The sequence below is a fragment of the Haemaphysalis longicornis genome, unplaced genomic scaffold, assembly GCF_048455015.1.
Source record: "Haemaphysalis longicornis isolate Haplotype H1 unplaced genomic scaffold, Haemaphysalis longicornis Haplotype H1 scaffold_10, whole genome shotgun sequence".
Taxonomy (NCBI): Eukaryota; Metazoa; Arthropoda; class Arachnida; order Ixodida; family Ixodidae; genus Haemaphysalis; species Haemaphysalis longicornis.
The window spans coordinates 143580874-143587044 of NW_027526204.1; positions in this window are offsets into that span (position 1 = coordinate 143580874).

Sequence of the window (6171 nt, forward strand, 5' to 3'; positions counted from 1 at the left end):
GCGGGGTTGCCCTTGCAGATCACACAGAGGTGTTGTTCGGATTCACAGTTCTCGGCAAGGTGTTCATCGGAGGCACATTTGGCGCAGATGCCTTGGCCCCGGCCGCTTAGCGAGCTGTGACCGTATCGTAGCATCGGCGGGGATTCGGAATTTACGGCCTCAGTTTCATTTTTGTGTAGCGCACCACCACGGATTCTGGAAGTATGCTGGATGAAAAGTTGAGGACATTGTCCTTAGTCTGGATTTCTTTGTTTTGTTGTTTGATTTTGACTCTGTACTCATTTGTGACATTCTGTTCTTTCAAACCTTCCAGAAGTATTTTAAGGCCGTCATCGGAGATGACTCCGCGGACCGCTTTCAGCGACTGGTGTTTGCTTACAGTAATAGGAATCTCACCAAGAAAGTTTAGACCTGACAGTTTGTCACACTGGTATTTGTAGAGCCATTCGAGTCGGAGGTCTCCATTTCCTAGCTTCTTGACTTTGTAGCCTTCACCTATGGTGGATGTCAGAGTATTTGTAACTAAAAATACTCTGACATCCACAAAGAATTATCACCTTGCTAGTCTACTATCTAAACGCCCCCATGCGTCTTTCGCAGAGGTTGTAGCTTCCAACATCACCAGCATGCCATCCAACTACACGCCTGCGATGAGGCCGCCACTCCCACTTTGGTGTACGACGCAGCCTCGAGCATGCCTCAGTATCCCAGGCTTAACAAAGAAGCAAAATTTTCCAACGTGGCAGTACAGCAGCTAAGTATAATTTATTTACACGAGAGATACAGTGACTGCACCCATATTTACACCGATGGCTCCGTGACAACATCTAGTTCTGCCGGCGCCGTTGTTATACCATGAATGTCCGTGTCCACAGAATTCAAAATAGCCCATCTTACCACTTCCACAGCTGCAGAACTTACCGCCATCCGTTGTGCCCTTCATACCGTGGAACAAACTTCATGCCGAAGATGGGCAATCTGCGACTCAAAACCTGCGCTTCAATCGCTTTTGACAGGGTCCCTCACAAACGGTTACTTTTGAAAATTCGCAAACTGCAGTTAAATGATCAAATTACGACATGGATTGAAAATTTCTTATCAAATCGGTACCAACGTGTCATAATAAATGAATTTAGCTCAAGCACCACGCGCGTCCTGTCTGGCGTACCGCAGGGATCTGTGCTTGGGCCTCTTCTTTTTTTAGTTTATATAAATGATATCGCGGCAAACATTGGCTCAACAATAAGACTCTTCGCAGACGATTGCGTCGTTTATCGGCAAATAACTTCTTATGATGATGTACATGCTTTGCAAGCCGACCTAATTAAGCTGACCGAGTGGTGCCATCGATGGCAGATGGAAATTAATGTAGAAAAAACAAAACATATTTCCTTTTCCACGCTCGTCAACCCGCCCCGGAATTCTTATACGATTGACAACCTGCAGATCGAACAAGTTGACTGTTTTAAATATCTGGGCGTCTTTTTCACGTCTGACTTGGCTTGGGATATGCACGTAGAGTATATCACCAAAAAAGCCTTTAAAAAGTTAGGCCTTCTTAAACGCCGACTATCACTCGCAAACGCTGAAACGAAAATGCATGCTTGCACTTCCCTGATAAGGACATCTTTAGAATATGCATCAATCATATGGCATCCAAATAGCTCTACTTTGACCAAGCGCCTCGAATCAGTCCAGAATAAGGCTGCCAGGTTTATTTTATCTCCTTACTCATCATTCAACAGTGTTTCCCTTTTAAAACGCACACTCAATCTTTTAAACCTTGACACTAGACGCAAGTTTTTACGTTTGTCTTTTTTTCACTCTTTATATTTTGGTGATTCCTCATTCGCGGCTACGCACATTTTCCCTGCGCATCACATTTCCACGCGTGTTGATCACATTCACAAGGTTTCGCCCATCTACGCAAGGACAGTAAAGTATCAAACTTCCCCGCTTTTGCTGTCAATCAAAGAATGGAATGTGTTGCCTGAATGTATTGTGGCAATAAGGTAACCTGCTTCATTTCAGAAAGCCCTTTTTGCCTATCTCGACTGAAGAACTGTGCATTTATTGTAAGCGATTGTACAATGTTGAAAGTGACTTTTGAATATACGCGACTTTGACACGATTTTTTAAACCCGCCATGTTACCGTTCAAGTTCGCCCCGATGTTTTGTTTCCTGCGCATGCCTTTTCTCCCTTATATCTGTTTTCAATATTGATTGTGTTAATTCCCTCCCTATGTAATGCCCCTCGGGGTCTTTAGGGTATGTAAATAAAAAAAATCGCTCCAGTCAGCCCTGTGCCGTGGACCTCATGAACAGCTGCTGGCCGAGATAAGACTACTGTACGACCGTGCCACCCAAGCGGGTCATGACATTGTCTTTCAGGGGCTTCCCAGTCATTGCGGCATTGTCGGAAATGAAAGTGCGGACGCTGCCGCACGCTTGGTACACCAAAAAACGGAGACCATATCTATTCCGTTATCCAGGACGGACGCCGCTAGGACTCTCGAAAAACTTGCTCGGGAGACCACGCTATCGAAATCGAGCACCCAAGAGTTCACGAGCGCTCGTATCCATGCCCTGGACTCCCATCTTCAGCGCCCCCTCCCATTAGGCCTCCCACGATCTGATGCAACCATTCTGTGTCGCCTCTAGCTTGGAGTCGCATTCACAAATGCTTACTCCTATTTGATTGGAATGGCAGCCAGTGAGGTGTGCGAAGTCTGTGAGACAGCAGAGATCATACGACATGTCCTCTGTGATTTTCCACGGTTTTCATGCGAACGCACCCAGCTCTCTGCGACTCTACGAAAGTTAGACTCTCGGCGCCCGTTCTCTGAGGAGGCAATCCTGGGCCACTGGCCTTCTCCGTCGTCTGCGGACAAGGCGACAAAAGCGCTCCTGTGTTTCACCAAAACGACGGAATTGCACAAAAGAATGTAGCGCAAGACTACTCTCTACGAACTGCATGAACCTTTTTGTCTATAGTGTCCTACCGCTGGGCACACCACTCCATGCTCTGTCCGTACCTTTCCCGTTCTTTTTCTATTTTCCTCTTTTTCGTCATTGTTCCCCTTTCCCCCGTGCAGGATAGCATTCTAGGCAGCAGCCTGGTTAACATTCCTGTCTTTCCTTTACTTTCTCTCTCTCTCTCTCTCTCTCTCTGTAACTACAAATGGTGAGAGAAGTCGTGCGGTTTTTTCAGCGTGATTGCTGTGCACTGCGTAGAACCGAGAGAAGTTGACGTTTTTTAAGTGCAATGCACTGCTTAAGCGACCCTGAACCTGCGTCCACCGGCGATGTCCGCGCACGTGGAGATGGGCGCGCGCAGCCTGGCCGCTGACATGGCACATACCCACGTGGGGGATTGGCCAGGGATCTCCTCGTCTTCCTTGGCAACGGGGGGAGATGGGCGCGCGCTGCCTGGCCGCTGACATGCCACATACCCACGTGGGGGATCGGCCAAGAATCGGGCGTGAGAAGGGCTAATGCACCTGCTTAAAGGAGTACTGACACAAATTTCAAAGCTGAGATCCGCTCTGGCAATCAAGTACAACGACAACACAAATAGGTGTCTGTGAATAAATGCATCTTTCTTTCTTTGTAGTTGTGTGTGTGTGTGTGATCTCTCTTTCGCGAACATTACCGAATCGCTCAAATTCAACTCGTGCATTCGCACTTTCACATTCTTCCCCTCGGGGAAATGCGGGGAATTTTTTTTCGAAGAACTTAGCGGTTGCGTCGGTGCCCCCTCTTTTACGAGAGGGATCACTTGCAAGAGAAATCGAAGCCATAAAATGAAAAATCTGTTCGGCCATGGTGCCAGCCGTCCACCATGGAGCCCAACAAGAGAACGGGGCAGGAAATCGCGAGCAAGTCCTGCCCATGCCAGCTGTACACCACGACTATAACCTAATATGGCTGAACTCAAAGTCGTCCGCCGCGCAAGGTTAACCATAGCCGCCAGGAAAAAAGAAAACTGAGAACGAATGACACAACAGGAAAGTTGTTAGAAAGAAGACAGTAAAGCGAAAGGTGAAGAGGAGGACAGGAAAAGGCGACTGCCGATTCCCCCCGGGCAAGTCATACTCGAGGTGCCGTCTACGAGATGCGAAGGCCAAAGTGGTGTGTTGCCTTCGCCAAGGGGCCTTAAAGGTCCAAGGACTCGGTGTCGGCTCAACCACCGGGACCCTCTTTTCCCCGGTCACGGCGCTGCCACGCACGGCTAAGCGTGGGTGCTCGGGGTCCGTGGTGTCGCACAGTACACGTAAACATCTGCTTTAGCAGATGCCCCCTGCGGAACCGGTGCCTTTATTATGGACACGCCCTCCGTGGAGCGTCCCTGGCGGAAGCCGTACAGGATTTCGGGGAGTATTTGATGTGCTTCCACATATGCAGAAAAACGGCGGAGAACCATATACTTGAACAACTTACCTAAGCATAGGGTTAACAAAATTGGACGAAGGTTGTCGATTTTCAGGGGCTTTTCTGTTTTTGGAATGAATACGGTGATGGCAATCTTCCAGTCATCCTGGACCACCCCGTCGGTCCCGCATTTGTTGAAGTAGGCTGTGAGTGCCGTAACAGAGGCGTCGTCCAAGTTCGGAAGCGTCTTATTGGTGATCCCGTCGGATCCAGGCGCCGACTGCGTGCGGAATTGGGCCATGGCTCTGCGGGTGTTAGACTCTGCGCATCAAGCGTTGGATTGGCAGTGCCACGATATGTGCGTACAAGCAATGGCGTGGGGGCGGCTTCAGTAATGTAGTGGGCTTGCAGCACTGCCAGGAGTTACTGGGGGTCCTCGGGGTATTGGTGCAGGAGTTTGAGGAGTTCCTGTTGTTTAAACGTTCTGGTCTTGTGTCTTCAATGAGATGACGGAGTATGCGCCAAGTGCATAAGGCAGTCATATTAGATGGCAAGTTTTGGGGGGAATGAGTACCATTGCTGTGCCGTTACGAGGGTGTCGTGGTTCTCTATCTCACTTTGAAGTTGTACGATTCCACTGCGGAGCGTCGTGCTGCCCGGTCGGGACGGTACCATGGTTTTAGGCTAGATTTGGCTTCTGTTGGGCCAGAGCGCCCAGCCCAAATTCGTTGCACGGGGCGACGCGCCGACAGCGGGGACGATTCACGGCTCGTCCAAAACAGACCAAACCGCCCGCAGCAGACAGACTTAAACATGCACCGCCGCAGAGTCGCCTCATCCTTCAGCGTCGTGGCGGCTCGGCCGAATCATGCATCGGGTGAACAACCGGCAACCGACATGCAGCCACACGCCCGGAGGCGGCTTCACGGAGACGGCATGGGCATCGCCCTCCCTATCCCCATCGTGGCGGCTCGGGTGACGCAACCGCTTCCCTTCTATTCGTCGGATTTCAAACTTCGGCCAGCAAGAGTCATGACTGGAGCGATTCCAATCTTCTCGGAGCCACAACGGACTTCCGGGAGTATAAAAACCCGCCCGAAGGCACTTATCGTCGGCATTCTTCGGCGGCACTTTTCGGAGGCAACGAGTGGAGAGGTGCTGTCGCCTTTGTGTGAGCCATGTAACGCTTTGTTACCCCTGTACATACTGTATATAAATGTTGCTTCAACTTTTCGTTGGCTCGAGAACTTCATCGCTCTGCTCTGCGCCGCGTCGATAGCAGAGTGAGCAGGGCAACGCCGCCACACCGGTGACTGCGCTCGGATGGCCAGTCGGAGCAGTGGTGACAGCGTCGGGATGGCTGATTCCCAACATCGGTGACAAGCTGGGATGCGAGTCACAACATTGGTGACTGCGGTGGGGTTCCCAGTCCCAACATTGGTGGCAGCGGTGGGATCGCCATTCCCAACACTTCCCATGACCGTAGCAGACTGGAGTCCACCTGATGGATCTGAGATTCTAGTGTTATTGTGCGGGAGTGGTGCTGAACGTCCGGCCGCAGCTGGGCCACCCATTACGAGAGATTCTGTATGGGCCGATCGAGTTCGGTGCCGTGCAGTCGCCCCTTGGGAAACTCCGGTTAGCCAACGAGTTGCTGAGCAGTGCCAGCGCGAGGCCTGTACGGAGGCGTCTCTAAGTTAATGCTCAGGATGTAGTGATCATTACCCAGGTCGTCCCTAGTATTGGTCGAAGAAACGGAATGGTGATGATTTCGAATAAAGCTGAGGTGAGGGTGTTGT